This window comes from Falco naumanni, chromosome 7 (assembly GCF_017639655.2).
Source record: "Falco naumanni isolate bFalNau1 chromosome 7, bFalNau1.pat, whole genome shotgun sequence".
NCBI classification, from domain to species: Eukaryota; Metazoa; Chordata; class Aves; order Falconiformes; family Falconidae; genus Falco; species Falco naumanni.
Window position 1 is genome coordinate 11,757,044 of NC_054060.1, and position 12,120 is coordinate 11,769,163.

The following is a 12,120-nucleotide window of genomic DNA, read 5'->3' on the forward strand; positions in this document are numbered from 1 at the left end:
GGAGGGAAGGAGGAATGTCGGGGGGGCCTTGAGAATTATTTGCCAGCCTCTTGCCAAGGCCGAGCCACCGTGCTGGTACTTGGAGCCCTCCCACCGGCAGGCGCGAGAGCCAGGAGCGGGGTAGGATGCTGAACCCGGGGTGCTGGAGAGCCCGTGGGGTGGGTGCACCCCCTTTCCGTGGGGTGGGTGCCCCAAAGGGATGCAGCAGTGGTACCCAACCAAGCCAGCCTCGCTCCAGGGTAGAGGGGGCATGCTCCTGCTGCACCAAAGCTCCTGCCACTGAAATTCCCAGGGATCTTCCCTGTGGATGATGGGGTGCTTTAGGGTTGCATCAGCGGCGGGGCAGAGTGGGACCCCACCGCTCCAGGGGATAGGACCTGGGTGGCTCCAGCTGCCTTCCCACAGGAATGGGGGAAGGCAGCCTGCCTGGTGCTCCTGGGCAGCGAGCAGGGCACCCTGAGGGACTGGGGAGACCCTGCCGCCACCCCACCTGCCTGCCACACTCCCACCTCCCAGCAGGTTCGTTCCCAGCAGCCGTATCCCATGTCCCTCCCCACTCTCCCCATTGCCTCCTGGTTGCAGAAGGCATGATGACAAGACTAAAATGAATGGCCCCAGCGTCTCTCTTTGTCTCTCTGCCTCCTGCCTAATTAATTGAGATCCACCTTAATAGGATCAAACTAAATACCAAAGAGCATCCAACCACACAGCAGCTGGCAGAAAAACAACCGCCCAGCACACACACACCGAAAGACAGCTCGCCATACAAAAGAGCCATTAATACAGCGGCAATTAGTGCTTCCGGAGCTAATAACTTCATCACCGCAATCAACCCATGGCCACAGCCCCCCCGGGGCTGGGGAGGGGGTCAAAGGACCCTCACTGGAGCAGTTTCATCCACCAGCAGGGATTTGCATCGCATGCAATAAATCTCATGTCCAGTAAACTTAGTCCCTGCTTATTTTGGCCTGGGGGTAGGCAGGAGGTGGGGGGGTCCTGGGGCTGGATCTGCCCCCACCCCAGGTGGCTGCTGAAGGCTCAGGGCTCCTGGCATGTTTTGCTGGCTGAAATTTCCCACGCCCTACAGCATTTCGTGCTGCCTCTTGGGGGTCCAGCACTGGGGGACACGTGGCTGTCTCTGTCCTTGTCTGCTGGGGACAGTGGGGAGGTGGGGTGCCCCTTCACATGTCCCTGGGCCTGGGGGAAATGGCAAGCTCCAGTCCAGAGCCTGGGGTGCTGGTACGGAGGTTACTGGAGACTGGTACACAGGGTACTGGGAGCTGGTATAGGGGTTGCTGGGGACTGGTATAAAGTTACTGGGAATGGGGATGGAAGTTACTGGGAGCTGGTCCAGGGAGTTGCTGGGCATCTCCAGCTTCACAGAGCAGCTGCGGGCCTGTGGCTTTTGAGTATCATTGGGCTGGTTTGGGTGGAAGAAGCAGTGTCTGGAAGACAATCCCTGCTCTCCCCAGGCCAGAAACAGGCAGCTGGGGTGGTCAGGGGTGTCCCTCGCCCAAGTCATCCCTTGTCCAGATTTCGGCTCCCCGCTCCACTTGCTCCCCTGTGCAAAACCCCTTTATCATCACAAATGGCCTCAAGCATGTCCCTTCCTACAGAAATGAGTGATTCCTGCCCAGGGGGGACAGTCCCTTGCCTAGACTTTGGCAGTGTGCCGAGAAGTGGGATGCTCCATGACTTCCCAGTGAGCCTCAGTGCCGGGGTAGTAACACCAACTCCACCACTGCCCTGCCATTGTGGCATCCACCTCCAGCCTGTTTCTCCAGAGCCAGCAGGTGTGTTAAAAAAGAAAATAATAAATCACAGCCCATTTGGGCTGGTTTGGATGATTTCTCCTGTTCCTGAAGCAAGGACCCTTCTGCTGTTCTTGCTTTGCCTGTTTACCAAGAGACTCCCTGCTCTGCATCCCGTGGCTGTTTTCCCAGGATTAGAGAGGCTGTGTAAGGAGAACAGTACTGGGGAGATGCAGGGATGCACTGCTCCCATCCTGGCTGTGCCACCAGCCAGATACAACCCCCAGCATGAAATCGCTGTGGGGAAAAGCTGGACCATCTCCTTGCAGGGATGCTTATAGAGGAAGAAAACCTTCCAGGTCCTGAGCACTACTGTCCCCCTCTCATAGCTGCTGAGCTCAGGCAGTGTCAACTTCCCTATGGTGCTGGGGGGGGTGGGGTGGGGAGCAGAATTTAATATGAAAAAAGGAGGGTGAAGTTTGTACAAGACCCTGGTGTGGGAAGGAATGCTTCAGCCCTGAGCAGTGCCTTGGTCCTTCCCAAGCCCCAGAGCGCGGCCACTCTGTGGGAACTGGCTGCCTCCATGGGTTTTTTAGGTTGAAGCATCCTGGCAATGGCAGCAACAAACTTCAGCTGAGGGAAACTCTTGCTGGCCTAAGAAAAGACCAAAGGGAGCAGAGGGAGACCTTGGATGTTTCTAATTTTTCCAAAAAAACCAAGGATGTCATTCAATATTTTAGTTCTTCCCCAAGCCTGGGGAGTGACTTGTGTTTGCGGAGTTTTGGGCTCCCCTTGCGTGGGGATCCACGTACACATTCACACATGGCTTTATAAAGGGGGTGAAAAGGTCCCGTCCATGTCCACTGTGGCCAGTACTCACAGCTCGCCAGCCCCAGCAATACTCCATGGGAGCTGTGGCCCCATGCTGGGCAGGTCTCAGCAGGATTGGGCTCCATCAAAGCCAAGTTTGCAGGTTGCAACACCTGTGGACCTTCGCAGCACTAGGGAAACCTTTGCCATCAAAGCGTCCCTTGCTCTGGTTTTAACTGGTACCAGAGGCTCCTTTTGAAGTGGAACTGGGTGAGTTTTGGAGACTGTTGATGCGTTCATCACCACTGCGATGTGGTCTGCCAGACTGGGGTCTGTGGGCATAGGACTGGGCCCCTCTTTTCTGGCTCCCAAGGCTGTCTTGTCTCTGCTTGAAGGCAAGACCTGCTTTAAACACCTTCCAAAACTCTCCTGGCATTTGCGAAACACCCTGCTGCAGGGGCAGAGCAGAGGCAGGACCGCAGGAGCAGGGGCTGGGGGTCGCTGGGGTGCCTGGTCCTCCCAGGGTGCCCACGGGGATGGCTGGGGCTGTGTGCCACCGCTGGGTAATGGGGATCCCCTGAGCACAGGGGACAGGCAGGGACCAGCACCCTCCTGGGTAGGGGGACAGCAGCACCCACCCCTGCAGCGGGGTATTGGGGCTGGGGGGGCACCCAGCTACCCACGGTGAGAGCTGGACCTGCCTACCTGCTTAGCCCACAGCCAGCTCCCTGCGTGGGGTGACAGCCCTGTCCCCTCCTATGTACCCACCACAGGATACAGCCCTGTCCCCCCCGTGCCATCTGTGGGATGACAGCCCTACACCCTACCATACACCCATCACAGGGTGACAACCCTGCCCCTCCGTGCCATCCGTGGGGGTGACAGCCCTATGTCCCCCGTGCCACCCGTGGCGTGACAGCCCCGTCCCCCCCGTGTCACCCCGGGGGGGCGCAGCCCGGCAGCCTCCTCCCGGCTGATGCGCAGTGACATTTGCAATCTGTTGCCATGGGCGCTCGGGGACTTTTGCTGTGGAGGGGGATCGCTTTTCTCCCCCCTCCTCCTCCTCCTCCCCTTCCCTCCCTCCCGATGACGTCATGGATGACCACGGTGGTGACAGGGCCACCTGTGGGCTGGTGAGGGGTTTAAAGAGACAGTCTGCAGCTGCAACAGGAGCCCTGGCTATTGTCTCCGCACCTGAGAGTGAGGGGACCTGCAGTCCCCAGACCACCCCCCCCCACCCCACCATCCATCCTACCCACGCCATCCCATTCGTCCCACCCAATCCCATCCCATCTCATCTCATCCCATCCATCCCACCCCATCCGCACATCCCCTGCTTCCACCACTGCAGCTCTCCCGGGAGCGGGGCATCCCAAGCTGGGTCCTGTATCCCTTCCCTGTAGAGGCTCCTCCAAGGTAAGGCTGCGCTCCGTGACCCCGCGTCCCACCGGGGACCCGGCGGGCTGCAGCCCCCAATGCCGCCAGCGGTGTTTGGGGCTGCAGTTTGTCACGGTCCCCTGGGAATCTGAACCCCGGATGGGGTACCCCCAGCTGGGACCGGTCACTTCTGTCCTCCACCGGGACCCTGCCACCTTCCCCACACCTCCAGGCAGGACACGGGGATGATTCCAGAATACAGGACAACCCGCAGGACAACAAAACCCCTGAGGTGGCAGGTCTTTGCTCACATAAAGGGGCTGGGATGCTCCTGCCCAGGGTAGCACAGGGTACAAGGTCTTCATCCCTTGCCAGCCAGCATTCCTAGACCACCTCAGAAGATGCTGACCACTGGGCATCTGCATGCCTTCTGTGCCACCCCCAGGCAAGAGCCTTGGGCACCTCCTTGTCCCCACTGTAGTCCTCATCAAGGGGACCATCAGAGCTGGTACCATGCCAGGCACCTGAAACCCACCACGGCCAAACCCTGAGGGGCCGTGGGTGATGCCAGGAGCTGCAGCGCACACCGTAGGAGCAGGCAGGGGCAGGGGGAGAGAAGGTGCCCGCCTCATCTTGGAGGTGGGGGGAGGACCATCTCTGCCTAGTCCCCAGGGCTTTGTCCCACTGTCTTTGTAGCTCCGATGGGGCCAGTAGCAGGTAAGTGCCTCCATTTAGTGTCACTTGGATATGTAGGCAGGGAGCGGGGTAGAACAAGGGTCGGGGACCTGACAGAGGCTCAGAGAAGAGCAGGGTGGAGATGTGTGTGTAGGGATTGGTGTGTGCATTCCCGGCGAGAGGAAGGCTATGTCCCTTCCCACAGGACATACCCCAACAGTGACCATGCAAGTCATCAAACTCCTTGTTGGCTGCTGCTGGGCAGCCCTTGAGGGTCTTCCAGAGCCCACAGCTGCCTGCAGATCCAGATCCAGTGGAGTCCATGTGGACACCCAGCAGCTACAGAGTCGCTGGTCCCACGGGGGTGGCTGTGACGGGAGCAAGGCAACTGCAGCAAAACCCATGGCTAGTAGCCTGGGCTGCCTTTGCAGCCTTCCTAGGGGCAAACTGCATGGGGTCACGGGGCAGGCGAGGAAGGGGACCATGCTTCAGTGAGTCTGTGCTCCATCCTTGAGGACCTGGACAAACCCAAGGTTGCAACTGCCTTTGGCACCCTGGGGGAGAGAAGCCTGCTGGAGCCAGGCTCTCCACGTCCTGCTCCTGCAGTGCTGGGAGCTGAAGGAATAAGCAGTGGCACGTTTCTGCCATCCATCCTTCAAAAGATGCAGAGAGCTTGAGCTGGGCCTGGTTTTTGGGAAGAGGCAAAACGCAGATTGTCTGATAACTGGAAATCTCTGTCTGAGTGGCCTTGGTGTTTGTCCACCCAGCAGCAGCTGAAGCACAGGGACACAGCCTGCACCTCCCGGCACATGGCACAGGAGATTTGGGGGGAGCACCCACTGTCCCCTGTGACGCTCTGCCACCTTTTCCCCCTTGCTGCCGTGGGTGCAGCCCATGGGTGCAGCTGGTAAATTGGGGAGCTCTGGCAGCGCTCACCACCCCAGCATGGCACGGGGCAGCTCTGGCTGGACCCATCTTGCTTTGGGGGGCTTTGGGGAGGCTGAGGCTGCTGGTCCATGGCCATCCATGGGAGAGATTGTGGGATCCATGGCAGAGAGCTGCTGGGGGGATTGGGTCCCAGGCCCGCAGCTGAATCCATTCCCTCCCTGTACTGTGTGTGGGGCAGGGGTTACTTGAGCAGCAGCCGTGGAAAGCAGGAGTTAATTTAATACTAGATGCACACAGTCAAGGGCTGCCTGTTGTTCCAGTGAGGCTAAAAGACGCAAGTTGAGCTGAACAGACCCAGGGTGTGAGGTCTGGCTCTGGTTTGTGCAGACGGATAGAGAGCAGGCAAGGGTTGTACAACACGTGGGAGGAGTTGTGGAGTAACGGCTGGCCATGTCCAACGGTCCAGGGATGCACTATCTAGCTGATTTTCTTTTACTGCTTCAAAATCCTGCGAGAGCTTGTTAACCAGGAGAGAATTCATGCCTGTGTGTGAGGGCACCCAAATATACATACATACACACGTGTCATACCCAAATACGTCGCAGCGCTGGGGAACGCCAGCGCGTGAGCTGGTTACGCTCCCAGCTCCCCTGGCAGGCGCTTCCACCTCCCCCCATTCCCACGGGGGAAACTCTTCCAATGCTGGTGACAGATAATGCTGCCGGAGTGTGGGCTTCTCTCCTGACCTTCCTTCTGGCGGTATCCGAATTCCCTTTGCTGGCTCTGTAGGCTTCAATTCAAGACAGCACCCGAGCATGAGAGTAAGCACCTGCTTGCCGCTGTCTTAAGCAGGATGGGGTCTCCAACAGGGATTTCTCCGGGTTGGTGAATGAGTTTGGGACCTTACTCTGGTGGCAAAAAGCCAAACCCTTTGTCCGTGAGAAGCAGAGTTAAGGTGAAGTGACCAATTCCACCTTCAAGGCTCCTCCCTGGTCTGTTTTTTTTTCACTGTGGTCTGTTGCCATGTGCCAGAGCAATGTCTCCCTCTGGTCAAACACTGAGAGGGGATGAAGGTGCAGGTTTTCACACTGCCCTCAGCATGCTTTGAGCTGGACTGTGCCCAGGCCAGGGGGGGTAAGGCAGGGAACCAATGCCAGCAAGCAGTATCCAGCATCCCTTGCCTCCCAGCCCAGCTCAGCGTGTGCACACAGCGGGCGCCGGCTCCTCGGCAGTGACACACGCAGGCTTTTCAAGCGCAGCCTCTTAACCCCACTAATTCCCTTGTTTTCTGCTGCCAGGCCCGCTGCATCCCTGCCAGGGGGTGGCCCAGAGCCTGCTAATTGCACTAGCGAGCTGCTCTGTGTCTCTCCATCGCCGGGGTTGTTATTCTCTGGGGTTGTTTTGGGGGCTGCTGGCCCTTGCCTGGCGGTGCAGTGAGCAGCAGCACCCCTTGTCCCTTCTCCTTTACCATCTCCAACCAAATTATCCAGATTCTGGATTGACTCCCTTCCTCTCAGCTCATGGGGGTCTCACCAGGGATCAAGGCAATCCTCAGCACAGCACAGCACTTCTCCCATCCCTTCCTCCAGGTCAGAAAGGCACCGAAGGCACAGTGCAAGAAAGGGCTGCCTGAGCTCACCTAACCCACTCTCAGCCCAAAAGCCCACATCTCCAAGGCTGATTTGGAGGTGCCAGAGTTCATCTGGAGGTGCCAGAGCTCATCCCCACACTGGTCGCCTGTTCTCCTCCCCTCCTCATCCAGAGAGGCTCAGGGTGCCAGGAGCACCCCAGAGCATCCCTCACCTTCCATTTCCCCATCCCCACCTCCCGTCCTCAGGCCATCTGGCCACACTCATCCATGTTAAACAAATGCTGGAGTCTATTATCAGGCCCTGCCTCCCCCTTCCCCCCCGGACAGATGGAGGCTGAGCACACCCGGAGCCCCGGCCCGCAGCATTCATGTGTGTGAATGAGAAAATTGAATTATTTATGGCCATGCGAATAAGGCTGGCGGCTGCGGAGGCCGAGTGGAAAGGACTCCATTACGTGGCAAATACCTGTTGCTATGGAGCTGGAGCTTCTTCCCCGTGCCCCCCCAGTGCCCCCATGCACAGCTGCATCCCTGCCTGCCCCCCATCCTGCCCTCGTCCTCGTGGGGCTGGGATGGAAAGCAGAGCCAAGTGCTGGGCTGGCCACAGTGTGCCTAACTATGGGCGTTTTGCTTCCTGCACTGTGCTGCTGTTCCCCCAGACTGCTTTGGAGGCCACCCCAAATCTCCCTGCATTTCCCAGCAGTACCCTCAGTGCAATGTGGGGATAGTGTGATGCTGGTGGCCAGTGGCTGCCCAGCCACTGTGGTCTGTGGCACACGTTGAAACCAGCGGGAAGCGTTGGGGCAGGCAGCAACAGCGTCTCATGGCTGGGGCTGGGCAAAGCAGGTCCAGTCCCCACACAGCATGGGGCCAGCGGTGACTCTCAGCTTGGACCTCTTAACTCCCCTCCAACCTCCCATCCCTAGATACAATGGGAGCTGTGACTTGAGGTCCCCCCAACTCCCCTCCATGCCCAGGCAGAAAAGCAGCTTTGTGAGAGCAGGGACTCCTTCCAAAGCCACCTGCATTGCAGCTGCTTTCCAGGGATGCCGAATCCTGCAGCGATGCTGAGAGAGATACTGAGACATCCCTCCCTCCCGCTGTCTTCCCAGCTGCTCCTTGCCCCCAAAGTAAGACTTTGTTCCTATTGGGGTGCAGTCCCTCCTGTCTTGATGCCCCATTGGGATCAGGCCAAGCTCTGGGGGACCGTGACGGGATGGGACCCCGTAGCCTCCACCCTGTGCAGTGGCAGCACAGGGACTCCCACTCCCTTCCCTGCAGAGCTAAGAATAGACTCCAGCTCCGCTCCTCATGCTGAGTGGGCTCTGCTGGGCTTGGAGGAATAAAAAGCAGGCAAACGCTTATTTTAGTCGCTGCAGTCAGCAGCTGTGACTCTGATGTACCCAGGAGTGGCTTTGCACCGTGTTTACCTGCCCACTGCTGGGAGCAGAAGCACCACTGCAGACTGTTCGGCCAGGCTACAGATGTCCCCATCATGCTCCCAGCCCCAGCATTGAAATCCTGGCTGGCTCCCAGACCTTCACTGGTACACCTGTCTCCTTCCCCCTTTCCTTTCCCCGTGCTTCTGTGGTGATGTTGGGGATGCAGATGCTCCCACCCTTCCCCATGCACTGGGATGCTCCTGCCCTGCTCCCCATATGTCCACTGCTGGAGGCCAGCAGAGCCTTGCTGAGACACTTAGGGCTTGTGTAAGGTCCCAGGGCACATCCTCCTATACAGGACACGGTGGGGCTTGTTACTGCTGCCTGAGATAAAGGGGGACTGCAGACATCCCTATGTCTGAGTGAGGCATCTGCCCAGGATGCTGCAGGGGCGAGCTGGCGCATGGCAGCCGTCGCTCTGGGTGCAAGGCCGGGGGAAGCACCCACCCTGGGAGAGCAGCTCTGGGTCCCTCTCCCTAGCATCAACCCTGAGGTAAAATCAAGAGAAAGCTAATTGTTACCATAGTTACGTGAAGTGGCCTTTCTCAGGGAGCCGCGTCATCATTGCTGTCACAAGGTTAAGGCGGTGGGGAGTGGTGGTGGTGGGGAAGGGAGGGGAGAGATGTGTTTTCTTTGGAAAAACCATGGCAACAGCTATTTCTAAGGGAACAGCTGTGCACAGCAAGGCCATGGGGAAGGGGAAGGGGCTGGGGCGTCTCAATGCCAGCCATGCTCTGAAGACAGCAGTGCCAGGTCCAGCAGCTTTCCATGGCAGCCTGTATCCTCAGAGTCCCCTTCCCACTGGTGCCAGGGCTTGCTGGGTGTCTCCCACAGTGCTGGCACAGTGCTGTGGGCTCCAGCACACCCAGCAAAACAACATGAGGCCACTCCAGTCTGCTTGCCATGTGCAACCCTCCTGGCATGTTCCCCTCAGTCAGGGCAGCAAGGGGTTCTAGATGTGTGGGATGGCCAGGACCACCCATCGCAGGGAGCAGGGATGCAATTGCTTGTTAAGAGCAAATACAACAGGGAAAAGCCCTAACGAAGAAGCCAAGGTTAAACAATGAGTGACATGAAGTTTGAACACCCATAATGCAAGTACTGGTGGAGATCGTAGGCATGGAGTTGGTGCCACTGGAGCCGGTACAGCCTAGGCTGGCAAAATGGCTCCCTGCAACTGGTGTGACCACTTCTGATGGCAGCTGCTGCTGGTGGGGCCCAATGTGTGGAAAAAATAGGAAGGTGCTCTTGGGGGAGGAACACTAGAGGAGGCGCAAGCACCATGGAGATATCCTGTAGGTCTAGGAAGGGCTGGGTAAGACCTGGAGATGCAGAAGTCTGAGACACTTACACCCCAGATCTGTTTTGCAACGGCCAAGTGGACGCAGCAAAAAGAAGATGCTGGTCTCAGCCACAACCTCCAGCTTGGCTCCTGTTTCAACACATAGCTGGAAATTATCTCTCTTTGCAAGACAGACTCTTAATTAAGACCATTTCCCTGAAGGAAGCCAAGATGGAGAGCTTCACTTCTCGGTATTCCAGCGCTTTCTGGCATTCGTTTCCACACCAATTAGGGTGCAAATTAGTCATCCAGAGTGCAATTCAGTGGCTGTGCTCAAGGGAGGCTCTTCAGCACATGTGCCATCTTCTTCCAGGAAGGCAGGTGGTGGGCACAGGCGGGGTAGCCATGGCAGGGACAGGGAAGGGGCAAACATGGTCCTTGGGGTGCCGAGATCTGTGGCTGGTGGTAACGGCCCAGGGCTGGGCTGAGACCCCAGAACTGGACATGGAGCAGAGTCACCGAGAGGGTTTAGGGTGTCTGCATGAGCTGTGAGGGCTTCTCCTTGGCCGCTGGACCTTAGCATGACCCATTGGACCACTGGACTCTGAGACTAAGCATTGGGACTAAATGCTGGATAATCTACAAGTGGCAGCACAATGGCAATGGAAAAGGTGGGAGGAAGAGCAAGGAGCCAGCTACTCCCCAAGCCTTTATGCAGGGTCCTCACCACCCACCTCTGCTCTCTGGCAGGAAGGCTGGGAGAGGATAGAATGTTCCTCCAGCCTTGGAGTGTTGCTGTGCCCAGCCATCCTGAGCCCACATGCCAAGGAGGAAAGTCAGGAGTTCCTTGATGGCACTGGTAGGGGTGGAAGAGGGATCTAAGGATAACATGTTTGGTCTGTGCCTGGCTGTGACACCATCTGACCCGAAGGTGCATCAAAGGGCTGGCACAGAAATGTGGTTTAAGGGTGGCTGACATCTCAATCTTGAGGTTGTTGGGTCTGGACAGTCTCCTGCTCAGGTCTTAAGATGGATACACGGCAGCACCTCTGACACAGTTGTGGCTGTGCATCTATCTGTTCCTCTGTGGTGAACCTGTCCTGATTTGCTTTAGCCAAGAGGTTCTTGTAGAAGATGTAGGTGAAACATAGGATATTATTTCAGGAGTAGAAGGTTCCAAAGGGGAATAAGCAAAGCCCCTCTGGGCAGCAGCACGGCCATGCTGGCTGCTCTCCCGGCAGAGCTGCATAGGATGCTGCAGTTGTAGGAATTCCTTGAACTTGGTTTAGGGTGCCTGTGGGAAGCACCGGTGCAGCCGTCCCGTGCACAAGGAGGGTCTGGGCAGCTGATCAGTGGGTGAGCTGGTGCCTGGTGGAGCGGGGCAGCCAGAGAGCTGGTGGAGAGGCAGCCAGGAGGAGGCATCCAAAGTCCAAAGCTGTCTGTTCACATTTCCCCGGGTGACCCGGGGAGCAGGGTCTCTCTGCAGCACCAGGCATTCTCCCTGGTTTCCTTCCTCACCCTCGTCAGAGGGGTGGGAGACAGCCACAGCCCTGCAAAAATGCTGCACAAAGCTCTGGGCCAGCCGTAAGAGAGTAGGGACTGGAAGGCTTCAGCTAAAATACCAGTTTCTCGGTGATGTCAGTTACGAGGCTCGGTTCCCTGGCTGCTTTTGAAGCCGTTTTGCTGAGCCCCAAGGGGCTGTTGGGGCTGGTGCCTCCTGCTCCATTGGAGGAGCCATGTCTGTTTCTGCCTCCACGGGCCATTTCAGTGTCACACGCTCAGTGCAGCTTTCCCTAAATATTCCTAATTACCAACAAACTTTCTCATCTCCCATGGGCACAGCTGCCAGGCAGGGACCAGAAGTCTCCCTTGCCTTCTGGCCAGCTTGCCTGCTGCCCAGTGCCTGCTCCAGCTCCTTCCAAACAGCACCAGGAGCCCTGCCAGGAGCTGCCAGCCCCTGGGGCATGCCCTCCGAGCCCCCATTAGTTGGTGGTTGTCTTAAGCACTGCAACATTTGTAGCCTTATTCTTCCTAATCCCGCCTGATGTAACCGTGGCTGTCCTCATTAGCCACATAATTGTCTAGCAAACACAAAACAGGCCCTGACACGGTCGAAGGAAATTGGTTTAAAAATACGAAGCTGCATTCTCAGATGTTGTCGAAGGGAGCTTTTTTGTTTATTTGCATTTACACAGCACCCCATGGAGTAACGAGAGAGAGATTCTGTGGTGAAAATACCTATTTTTCTTAAAGATCATCTTAGGAGAAGGTGGGTTTGACATACCAGCTGGGGAAATCCAGCCC